Here is a 12072-nt window from a genome sequence, read left to right as displayed (position 1 = left end):
TACGCGCACGCTCCCTGCACAGCGTGCACGCGCAAAGCACCCCCCACCCCCCGAAGATCCCGGCTCGTAACCGTGAGCAGAGGAAGAGGGCGGGCGAGTTAAAAGAGGCCAGTCCGCGGCCACGCACTCCCGTTACTGTGGGGCAACGCAGTGTTACACGTCAATAAAATGGGACCGTATTTGCAATGGTAAAATTAAATAAAAGCAACTGCCGCAAGTTGCACATGGTGCATTGCAGTATGAAGTAAGCTATAATACTTGTTGGCTTTCTCTAACCAGAAGCTGCTCGACCTGCTGGGCATTTCCGGAATTCCCTGCTGTTTCAGACTGCAAACCTTATTTGCAAATCTGCTGGTGATTCTGCAATGGAAGCCCCCCGTTGCCTTTAAATCAGCAGGAAGCCTCGCAGCAGAGTGTGGAGCAGGGAAAAAAAAATCCAGGCTGACACCCCTCAGTGGATGAGCTGGCAGTGTTGGGGGGCGGGGAGTGCTGCAGGTCCAAGACGGAGTGCAGAGAAGGTGCAGCACTTCTGGGGAGAGCCTCCTGAGGGAGTACCAACCACTGGAGGGCAGCACTGAGGTATTACACTGTCAGAGGGAGAAGTCTGCCTTACGTCTCAACATCATCGAGAGAAATGGGTCCTTCAGCCCACCAGATCTGCAAATTTCTATAGATGTGCGGTGGAGAGCATTCTGACTGGTTGCATTCACTAAGCCTCCAATGCACAGGATCGCTAGCGGCTGCAGAGGGTTGTAGACTCAGCCAGCTCCATCACGGGCACAACCCTCCCCAACATAGAACATAGAACACTACAGCACTGTACAAGCCCTTCAGCCCACAATGTTGTACCAACATTTTATCCTGCTCTAAGATCTATCTAACCCTCCCCTCCCACATAGCCCTCCATTTTTCAATCATTCATGTAGCTATCCAAGAGCCTCTAATATATCTGCCCCTACAACCTCTGCAGGCAGTGCATTCCATGCACCCACCACTCTCTGTGTAAAAAAAACTTACCTTTGACATCCTCCCTATACCTTCCTCCAATCACCTTAAAATTGTGCCCCCTCGTCTTAGGCATTTTCGCCCTGGGAAAAAGTCTCTTATCATCTTGTACACCTCTATCAAGTCACCTCTCATCCTCCTCCTCTCCAAAGAGAAAAGCCCTAGCTCACTCAACCTATCCTCATAAGACATGCTCTCCAATCCAGGCAGCATCCTGGTAAATCTCCTCTGCATCCTCTCCAAAGCTTCCACATCCTTCCTATAATGAGGCGACCAGAACGGAACACAATACTCCGTGTGGTCTAACCAGAGTTTTATAGAGCTGCAACATTACCTCAAGGACTTCTTCAAGAGGCAGTGCATCAAGAGGGTGACATCCATCACTAAGCACCCTCACCACCCGGGACATGCCCTCTTCTCATTACTACCATCAGGGAGGAGGTACAGGAGCCTGAAGACCCACACTCAATGATTCAGGAACAGCTTCTTCCCCTCCGCCGTATTTCTGAACGGTCCATTAACCCATGAACACGACCTCGTTATTCCTTTGTTTTGCACTATTTATTTATTTTGTAATTTATGGTAATTTTATGTCTTTGCACTGTACTGCTGCTGCAAAGTCAGTGATAATTAACTGGGGAAAAAACGACCAATTACACCAATCCTACATTAATTCCATTTTTTATTCTCCCCAGATTCTACCCCTAAGGACAATTTACAGCGGCCAATTAACCCACCAACCCCCATGTCATTGGGATGTGGGAGGAAACCAGAGCACCCGGTGGAAACCCACGCAGTCACAGGGAGAACTTGCAAACTCCACACGGACAGCACTGGAGGTCAGGATCAAACCCGGGTCTCTGGAGCTGTGAGGCAGCAACTCAATAAACTGCGCCACTGAATGACGATTGAATCTGTGGCCTCATTTGCTTCCTCAGATGAACATCACAGATCCCTCCCTCTATTTTGATGAAGGACAGAGAGGTTCTCACTAGTTGAAAATCAAAGGATAAAACTGCAGATGCTGGAAATCTGAGATAAAAACAGAACAACACTGAAAACACTCAGCAGGTCAGGCAGCATCTGTGGAGAGAGAAACTGAGTTAACGTTTCAGGTTCGGGAGCTGTCAGCAGAACTGGGAAAGTGAGAAAACAAGTTAGTTTCAGTTACTGAATTACTATAGGGGAAGAATGGATAGGACAGGAGGAATATCTCTGATAGAGTGAGACCAAATGGGTTAATGTGGCAATTAGAGGCAGATTATGCTTTTTTGTCCGTGTCATGTCATAGAGTTATACAGCATGGAATCAGGCCCTTCAGCCCAACTGGTCCATGCTGACCAAAGTTCCCACCTCAGCTAGTCCCATTTGCCTGCATTTGGCCCACTTCCCGCTAAACCTTTCCTATCCATGTACCTGTCCAAGTACCTTTTAAATGTTGTCAATGTACCTGTCTGTTATGAAACAGATTCGAGGTCTCGAAGGACAAGGACTCTGAACACAGTCTTAGAGATAAATGATTTATTTATAAAGACAGGCGTGGGGAAAAGGTAATGGGGTAACACACACACACATGCACAGGTGATAGCAAGTGTGGGAAAATCACAAGGGTAAAATACACACATGCGCGCGCGCACACACACAAAATGAACTGGGTACATACAATCAAGGAAAAGCAATACGATACCCGCCATCCCTTGACTCAGTGCAGGCATGGCTCTACACTACCGGGGATACTAAATTAGAACACTCCTAACCCTGTTGAAGTGCACACCTCACTAATGGCCTCTCCAGCGCCATTCCACGGTTCCTCGGAGCAGTCAAAGAGAATGAACCAGGTATATGTGGCACTCTTTATAGTGCTGGAGGACTGGGGGGTCCAGCCCAAGTAGTTCAAAAAGGCCAATGGCCCGGTGCCAGCAGGGGCTAATCGATCACAAAAGGCCAATGACCCAAGGCCAAGTACAAAGGTGCTTAAAGGGGCCAATGGTCAGGTGCACATTGATGGGTGGGATGGAGCCAAACCTTGATTGACAGTGGTGTGTCTTTCGACCAGGTAATGGGCAGTGCTGACATGTGACAGCCACGGCCCTCCACAATACACTGCCTCAACAACTTCCTCTGGCAGCTCACTCCATTTATGGACCACTCTCTGGGTGAAAAAGTTGCCCCTCAGGTTCCTATTAAACCTCTCCCCTCTCACCTTAAACCTATGACCTCTAGTTCTTGATACCCTAATCCTGGGAAAAAGACTGTGTGCATCTATGCTCCTCATAATTTTATAAGATCACCCCTCATTCTCCTACACTCCAGTGAAAGAAGTCCCAACCTGCTCAACCTCTCTCCATAACTCAGTCCCTCCAGTCCCAGCAACATCCTCGTAAATCTCTTCTGCACTCTTTCCAGCTTAATGGCATCTTTCCTATAGCAGGGCGACCAAAACTGAACACAATACTCCAAATGCAGCCTCACCAATGTCTCTTACAACTGCAACCTAACATCTCAACTTCTGTACTCAGTGCCCTGATTGACGAAGGCCAACATGCCAAAAGTCTTCTTCTACTTGTGACGCCACTTTCAGGGAACCATGTACTTGTACTCCAAGGTCCTTCTGTTCGACAACACTCCCCAGGGTCCTACCTTTCCCATAAAAGTCTTACCCTGATTTGTCTCGCCAAAATGCAACGCCCCTCACTTATCCAAATTAAACTCCATTTGCTATTCTTCGGCCCACTTACCCAGCTGATCAAGATCCCCCTGTAAATCCTGATAAACATCTTCACTGTCAATGGCACCACCTATTTCAGTGCCATCTGCATTAGTCATGTGTTTCTAAGTGGAAGGGCTGAGGGACCTGTCCAGCAGAGTAGGCTGTACTAATAGAGAGAGAAAAACAGCCAAAATTAAGACAGATGATGGGCAAAAAAATGGCCAGTTCTGATAGAGAGCGAAAGAAAGAGCGAGTTACCCAAAGTTGGAGAATTCACTATCAAATCTGGAAGTAACGTGCTCAGGTGAGATGCCAAGCCTGTGTTAGGCCTCATTGTATCAGCACAGGAGGCCACAGAGAGGTCAAGTTTGCAGATAACACAAAACTTGGCAGAGTTGTGGATGGTGAGGAAGGTTGTTGGAAGATTCAGCAGGATTGAGACCAGTTGGAAATGTGGGCAGAGAAAAGGCAGATGGAGTTTAATCCAAACAAGTGTGAGGTGTTGCACTTTGGTAGGTCAAATGTAAGATGAAAGTGTACAGTAGATGGCAGGACCCTCAGGAGCATTGCTGTACGGAAGGATCTAGGGGTCCAAGTCCATAGCTCCCTGAAAGCAGCAACACAAGTAAATAGGGTGGTAAAGGCAGCATGAGGCATGCTTGCCTTCACCAGTCAGGCTACTGAGTAAAAAAGTTGAGAAGTCATATTGCAACGTTATAAAACTTTGGTTGGGTCATATTTGAAGTACTGTGTGCAGTTCTGGTCACCACGTTACAGGAAGAATGTGGAGACTTTGGAGACGGTGCAGAAGGGGTTCACCAGGATGCTGCCTGGATTCGAGAGTGTTAGCTATAAGGAGAGGTTGAACAAACTTGCATTGTTTCCTCTGGAGGCTGAGGTGACTAATATATACAATTATCAGAGGCACAGATAGGGTAGATCGTCCGAGTCTTTTCCCAGGCGGAAATGTCAAATACTGGAGAGCAGAGATATAAGGTGAAAAGGGGAAAGTTTAAAAGAGATTTATAAAGCAGGTTTTTTTTACACAGAGAGTGGTAAGTGCCTGGAACATGCTGCCCAGGGAAGTAGTGGAAGAAGATATGATAGCAACGTTTAAGAGGCATTTAGACAGGCACATGGAGAGGCAGGGAATGGAGGGATATAGACCATGTGCAGGCAGGTGTGCAGTTTAAATTGGCATCATGCTCAGCACAGACATGGTGGGCTGAAGGGCCTGTTCCTGTGCTGTACTCTTCCATGTTCTATGTGGGATGGAGAATTCAAGTGGCCATGAGTTTTTTGGCCAAAATTTACAAGAACAAAAGACACAGAAGCAGGAGTTGTCCTTGACAGTACTCGATGTTCAGCAGAGACAGGGTGGGCCAGAGGGCCTGTTTCTGTGCTGTACGTCTCCACGACCCTATGACCATCAGGGTACCCAGTGGATCCCTGGTCATGTTCAATTGGTTTTGGGGGCACTGGAAGAATCAGAGGATGTGGCGAGAGAGCAGGAAAATGGAGTTGAGGTGCAGGATCAGCCAGGAACGTTGAATGGTGGAGCACATCACGGACGCCAGTCTCCCCTCCTTGGACTTTACCTCTCGCTGTCTTGGTGAAGCAGCCAGCATAATCAAAGACCCCACCCACCCGCGTCATCCTCTTTTCTCTCCTCTTCCATCCGGTAGAAGATACAGGAGCCTGAGGGCACGTACCACCAGACTTAAGGACAGCTTCTACCCCACTGTGATAAGACTATTGAACGGTTCCCTTATACAATGAGATGGACTATGACCACACGATCTACCTTGTTGTGACCTTGCACCTTATTGCACTGCACTTTCTCTGTAGCTGTGACACTTTACTCTGTACTGTTATTGTTTTTACCTGTACTACCTCAATACACTCTGTACTAACTCAATGTAACTGCACTGTGTAATGAATTGACCTGTACGATCGGTATGCAAGACAAGCTTTTCACTGTACCTTGGTACAAGTGACAATAATAAACAAATACACTTCCATGGCTCAATGGTTGATTCCTGCTCCTACTGACAATGGAGCAGTTCTATTGATCGATGGCCTTGCCACTGAATTCAACGTCCACTTCCAGAGCTCCTTGACCATATTTTATTATCCTGTCTATATGATCTGTTGCAACAAATTGCCAAGTTTACTTCAATGACCACACCCCCCCTCCCCCCCACCAGATCATTGAGGAAGAGGGCAGCTTCGTCATCTCAAGCTCCTCTTAACCACTAAAAAAGACAACTATAACCTTGGACGAGGCCAGTCTTGGGACTGGTCCAGCTGTCTCCAGGCTCCGCTCCAATTCACGGACCATTGTCCCAGGGTCACGATCCTGGAGCTACCAATAGAGGCACTGGGGGTTTTATCACCACCACCTTCTCAGCGTCCTGCAAGAATCCTGTGACCATTTTTGCAATATTTCTACTTTATATGTTTTAAAATACAACATACAGGCTGTCCTCGTGTTACGAAAGCCAGCTTATGAACACCCCAAATATGAATGAGCTCCCAGGACATTATTACATTCAAAAGTCCGACGTACATCTACACATTTGTTCCTACGAAAGGCAGGACTGGTTTCCTCTCTTCACTTTTAGTAATTGTTCTTCCCTATCAGTCTTATGTGCTTTGGATGCCATTCATTACAATACTGTGGCAGTGTGGTTACCATAATTGAGTGATTTTTGTAGGTTTTCCAACTTTTGGACAAAATCAATGTCAATAAAAGCAGAACCCATTTGTTACCCAGGGTTGGGCTATACACTGTAAGCTTTGTTACAAGCCAGGTTGCCATTTGGTGAAAGTCCCTTTAAGGCACCTGAACAGTGTGTGTGTGGTGTCATCAAGACAGCAAGATTATAACAACGTGCTGACCGTTTTGCTCAGTGAATCGAAGTGAGTTGAGAGAGAGAGAGAGAGAGAGAGAGAGAGAGAGAGAGAGAGACTGACGGTCTCTGTATCAATGGATGAAGAACAATAACTGTGTCTGTCACTACAATCCATGTATGGATTTTTGGAGCAAACAAGTGGAGTCCACTTTGTCGTTAACCTGTAGTAGGAAACAGGTATTTCTGTGGGCGGCCACGTATCGAATGCCTTTGGGGTGGCAGATACTTCGGAACAAAGCAGTGGAGATCAGAAATTGAGGTGTCATATGGGTTCTGTCGTGGAACATGTGGATTTCATAATTTCTCTCTACATTCTCTCTACATATTGCCTTCAGTCAACGGTGGATTTGCAAAAGCCTTTGCTCACATTTCACCTTATGACTTGCTGAACTGAACTTTGAGAACTATTCCTGGACTTGGGGTTTGGGAACTTGCCACACACACACTTCGAGTTTAGTTTTGGGGATTATGTTTGATATCTAACTTTTTACTTTTCTTATTATTACAAGTAGTTATTAATAAAATAGTTTTTAACACTTGTACATGACTCGGTGTGTTTCTATTGTTGCTGGTACGTAACAGCTTGTTTCTGCAAATTTTACTACCTCAATATGCAATCACTCTCCTAAATGATGTATCACATTACCCGTGCAGTCCCTCCTTACCATTAGTGATGGGTTGCCAACAGTCCTATATTGTAAGGGATATCGTTCATTCACACAGAACATTCAACAGATCAAAATATTATCATGGTGCAAGGACATTTTCATAGTCTATTGGTTTCCAATGATAAAAATTTGTTTGTAAAATTACACAGTAATGCAGGACAGGTATCATAATTTACTGAACTAATTGCAGAAATAATATTTGGAAACAATATAATTAGTGGCCGTGTACCACAGCACACTGTTAGGAAATCATTGGGATCAATAGTTTCTGATTGCTATGGAATAATCAGGGCCAGGTCTAGGGAGGGGTTGCTAAGAAAACAGTCAGTATATCTGAGATATAATGTTGGCAGACTTAATCACTATGAAAGCACTCGTGACCAGTGCAATTGCTCCTTCCTATCAGTGTTTGCAAAGCATACCGTCTGTTCTAAACTATGAAGTAAAATAATTAACCAGGCACTGACTGAGCACCTATAATAAAATGCATAGAAGGACTTCACAAGGAGAGATGGACGACAACACTCGGGGAGGTATTCGGATCTGCAGTCCTGGTTCGGGGAAGTGGTGAGGAGGTGACGAGGCCCAGGGTTAAGCGGTTGAGCCCCAGGGGAATAAGGTGTCTAGATTCTCAGAGATTCACAATGGACCGCTGGGCCTGGGGGAGGATGTAACCAGACGGGATGTAGACCCAACTGCAGAGTGCAGAGAGTGAGCAAGAAACCCAGGGATTTTAAATGAGGAACAACAAACAATCCACAAGAGGAACTCAGCGGACTGAGCAGCATCTGGGAGGGAGGGAGGGAGGGAGGAACTGTCGATGTCGAAACCCTGCATCAGGACATGACATAATGTTCTGATGCAGGGTCTCGACCCGAAAAGTCAACAATTCCTTTCGCCGCGCCCCCCCCCCCCCATTCCGCTCCCCCACTGGGCACCTCCAGCAGATTGTTGCTTCAGATTGCAACATCTGCAGTCTTGTGCCTCCTTTAGTAAGTGAGGTTTGTGCTTGCATTTACAAAGAGCAATCTTCATTTACAGAGACATTCCTTATTCAGTGTGGAGTCCAAGATCACAGTGGGGGGGGGGGGGGGGTCAGGCCTCTGTATTCGGTCACGAAGAGCTGCAGATTTCTGCAATACCCAGACCTTAATTATAAAAAGTCACAGCGATAACCAAGGCTGATACTCCCTGATCTCCCCGTCACACCTTTCCAAAAGCACACGGGGGGTGGGGGGTGTCTCTCCCAACAACAACCTCCGATTCAGGATCTGGCTGCCTGATAAGAGTTCTGAAGTTGCAACACCAGGCTTGTCACCTCCGAACTTTCAATGTCTGTGCTTCTAATTAATATCTTCCCTCAGGCAAGAAATGCAAGTGGCTGTGGTAAGTGACAGCACCTTCTATAGCACTACTACTCCCATGCAGAGACAGAGGATCGAGGAGGCAGCTCACCACTTCTTCCACGCAAAAGAGGATGATAACAAAATTTGGCCTTGCCATCCCGAGAATAACGCTTTAGCAATTGCCTCTCTGTAATAATTTACACTCATAGAGCTCCTCTCACCCCTGTGGGACATGCCAAAGTATTTCACATGTGTTTGAAATGGAGTCACTATTGGCAGCAATCAACCTGCGCAAAGCAAGATCCCATCAACTTGACAGTGACCGGACAGTAAGCCGGACATTCCTGGAGTTCAGCAGGCTGTAACGATTGAAACGTGAGGTTCTGTTCTTCATGGGAACAGGTTAAGAGGTAGAGGACAACGAGTGGGTGCAGGTCAGAGGAATAAAACAGCTCAGGGGAATAAAACAGCTCAGGGTCATGCTTGCAAATTTGAGATGTTCCACAAAGCAATTGACAAACTTGCATTTGTTCTCTTCGCATTGTAAACAGCGAATTATAAGATATCGCTATTAGTCACATGTACATCGAAACACACAGTGAAATACATCTTTTACATGGAGTGTTCTGGGGGCAGCCCGCAAGTGTCGCCACGCTTCCGGTGCCAACAATAGCATGCCCACAACTTCCCAACTCGTATGTCTTTGGAATGTGGGAGGAAACCGGAGCACCCGGAGGAAACCCATGCAGACACGGGGAGAACGTACAAACTCTAGACAGTGGCGGGAATTGAACCTGGGTCACTGGCGCTGTAAAGCGTTACGCCAACCGCTACACTCATACGAGATTGAATATACAAATAAATCACTGGACAACCTGGAAGGAGTACTTGGGGCCTGGAAGATGGGCAGGAGAGGGGAAGGGGTGAGAACCAGGCAGAACAGTGGGGAGGTTTGTGGAGCTGCCGCCTCATGGTTCCAGTTCAATCCTGACCTGACGTTTCTGCTTCCTCTGGGTGCTCTGGTTTCCTCCCACGTTTCAAAACAAAATATGCAGGTCGGTAGGTTAATGGACCACTGTAAATTGCCTCTAGAATATGCTCGGAGTTGATGGGAATGTGGGGAGAATTAAAAATGGGATTAGTGTAGGGGTGGTACAAATGGGTGGTCAATGGTCAGCCTACTTCCATGCTGTATCTCATGACTTCTGTGCAGGAAACGGAATGGATACAGTGAAGTTCTCTGTCAGTTATGGTGGAGGAGAGGTGTTGTATCTCTGTGATGGGAGGTGCTGTGAATCTGGAGGTGAGGAAGGGATCAAATGGTCCTTCAGGGACACTGGCCCCTTCTGAATGCTTACAGGCGAGGAGAGGGAAAGATGTGTTTGGTGGTGCCATCATTTGGAAGGTGTCAGAAATTTAAGATCCATTACATTTGGGAGTTGGTGGGGATGATCAGCGAGGACAAAAGGAGTCATATCATGGTTCTGGGACCAAGGGGAAGAGGTGAGAAGTGTTGGAAATGGAGAGATCAAGACCTTTCTCAGTTATTGTGGAGAGTCTTATGCTAAGTTGAAAGGAAGACGTATCAGAAACCCTTGTATGGAAGGTGGCATTGTCAGAACAGATGTAGTGGAGTCCAGGAGAATAGAGCAGAGTTCTTAGGGGATGAAGGTTGGGTGAAATCAAAGCAGCTGTGGGAATCCCTGAATTTGTAGTGAATACTGATCACGAACCTGCCCTGAAATGGTGAGAGAGAAGTTAATTGAGAAAGATTCAGGGTGGAACACAGAAACAAAAGTGAAGACATTTTCTAATTCAGGGTGCGAGTGGGAAGCATTAGGTTATCAGAAAGGAGATGAAGGAACTGAATCAGAGCCTTTTCCACAAGGAGGGAATCAAAGCTGGGACCCAAAGGAACATCTCCCCTTAAGTGGTATAAAGGAAAGGTGGTGAAGAGGGACTATAAGCCTCCATTCAAGGCAGAAGGGCCCTAAGATATCTTTATTAGTCACATGTACATCGAAACACACAGTGATACATCTTTTTGCATAGAGTGTTCTGGGGGCAGCCCACAAGTGTCACCACGCTTCCAGCGCCAACATAGCATGCCCACAGCTTCCTAACCCGTACGTCTTTGGAATGTGGGAGGAAACCAGAGCACTCGGAGGAAACCCACGCAGACACGGGGAGAACGTACAAACTCCTCACAGACAGTGGCCGGATCTGAACCTGGGTCGCTGGCGCTGTAAAGCGTTAAGCTAACCGCTGCACTACCATGAATACACTGGTGAATTAATGAATCCGTGAGGTCAGCTCTGGGGAAGGAGGGGCATGGTTGGATGGAGGGATTGTTGGAAGCAGCAAAGGAAACGAAACACTAAAAAACGATGATTTTATGTTCAGTAGTGACATAGTGCAGGGGCAGGTATGAGGAAGGGTCAGAGATTTAGTATTCAAGCCTTAACAAGGCTGATGTTCGTTTGCCAGTAACAGCAGCTTCATCAAAAGGATTAATAACATAAAACAAGCTGCTGGAGGAACTCATTGGGTCAGGCAGCAACTGTGGAAGGAAATGGACAGTCGATGTTTCGGGTTGAGACCTTCAACTGGACTGAAAGATACAGGGGAGGTAGGCAGTATAAAGAGGTGAGGGAAAGGGGAGGAGCGAGAGCTGGCAGGTGATAGGAGGATCTAGGCGAGGAGGGGCGATAGGCAGATGGAGGAGGGGAGTGCGTGAAGAGTGCACAGGCCGGGAGGTGAGAGGTGGAGGCAACATGTGTAGGTCAACAGGACTGCGAAGCTGCAGTTGTTTGCCCGAAAGCAGAGAGGTTAATGGGGAAATTTAACTTGGGTGTTCAAAATCACGTGGGTTTTGTTAAAATAGGAAGAAGCTGTTTCCAGGGGTAAGAGGGCACAGAGAGATCAGTGGGAGTGGGTAAAGAACCCAAGATGGACTTCTATTTAAATGCAGCCTAGAGTTGTGATGTGGACCGTACTGCCAGGACGCAGCTACAACAGGAACTTTCAGAAGCGGATTAGATAAGTGCTTGGAATGCAATGAAAGAAAGCTATGTGGGGTAAAAAAGCCAGGGGTGGGGGAGGAATATGACTAATCGGGTTTCAAAGAGCCAGCACAGACCTGATGAGCCGAATGGCCTCTGCCTGTGCTGTTCAGTTCCAAAAGCCCATATGAGCCAGGTATTACATCACCCTGGGTTCAGCTGAAGTTCACAAACAGCTTGAGTGCTGAACTTGTGATTTACAGCATGTCACATGAAACACTCGATAAGCTCCTTACAAAGCTGCATTGTGTTGTTCTTGCTCCCGAAATGCTTCTTGCTTTACATAAGGAATTGTAATTTGCATATCTCCATGGAGTTACCATGGAATGCCATGACACTGACTACGTAGCTACTGTCACTGTATAA

Source organism: Pristis pectinata, chromosome 33, assembly GCF_009764475.1.
Source record: "Pristis pectinata isolate sPriPec2 chromosome 33, sPriPec2.1.pri, whole genome shotgun sequence".
Lineage (NCBI taxonomy): Eukaryota > Metazoa > Chordata > Chondrichthyes > Rhinopristiformes > Pristidae > Pristis > Pristis pectinata.
This window is presented reverse-complemented; position numbering follows the sequence as displayed.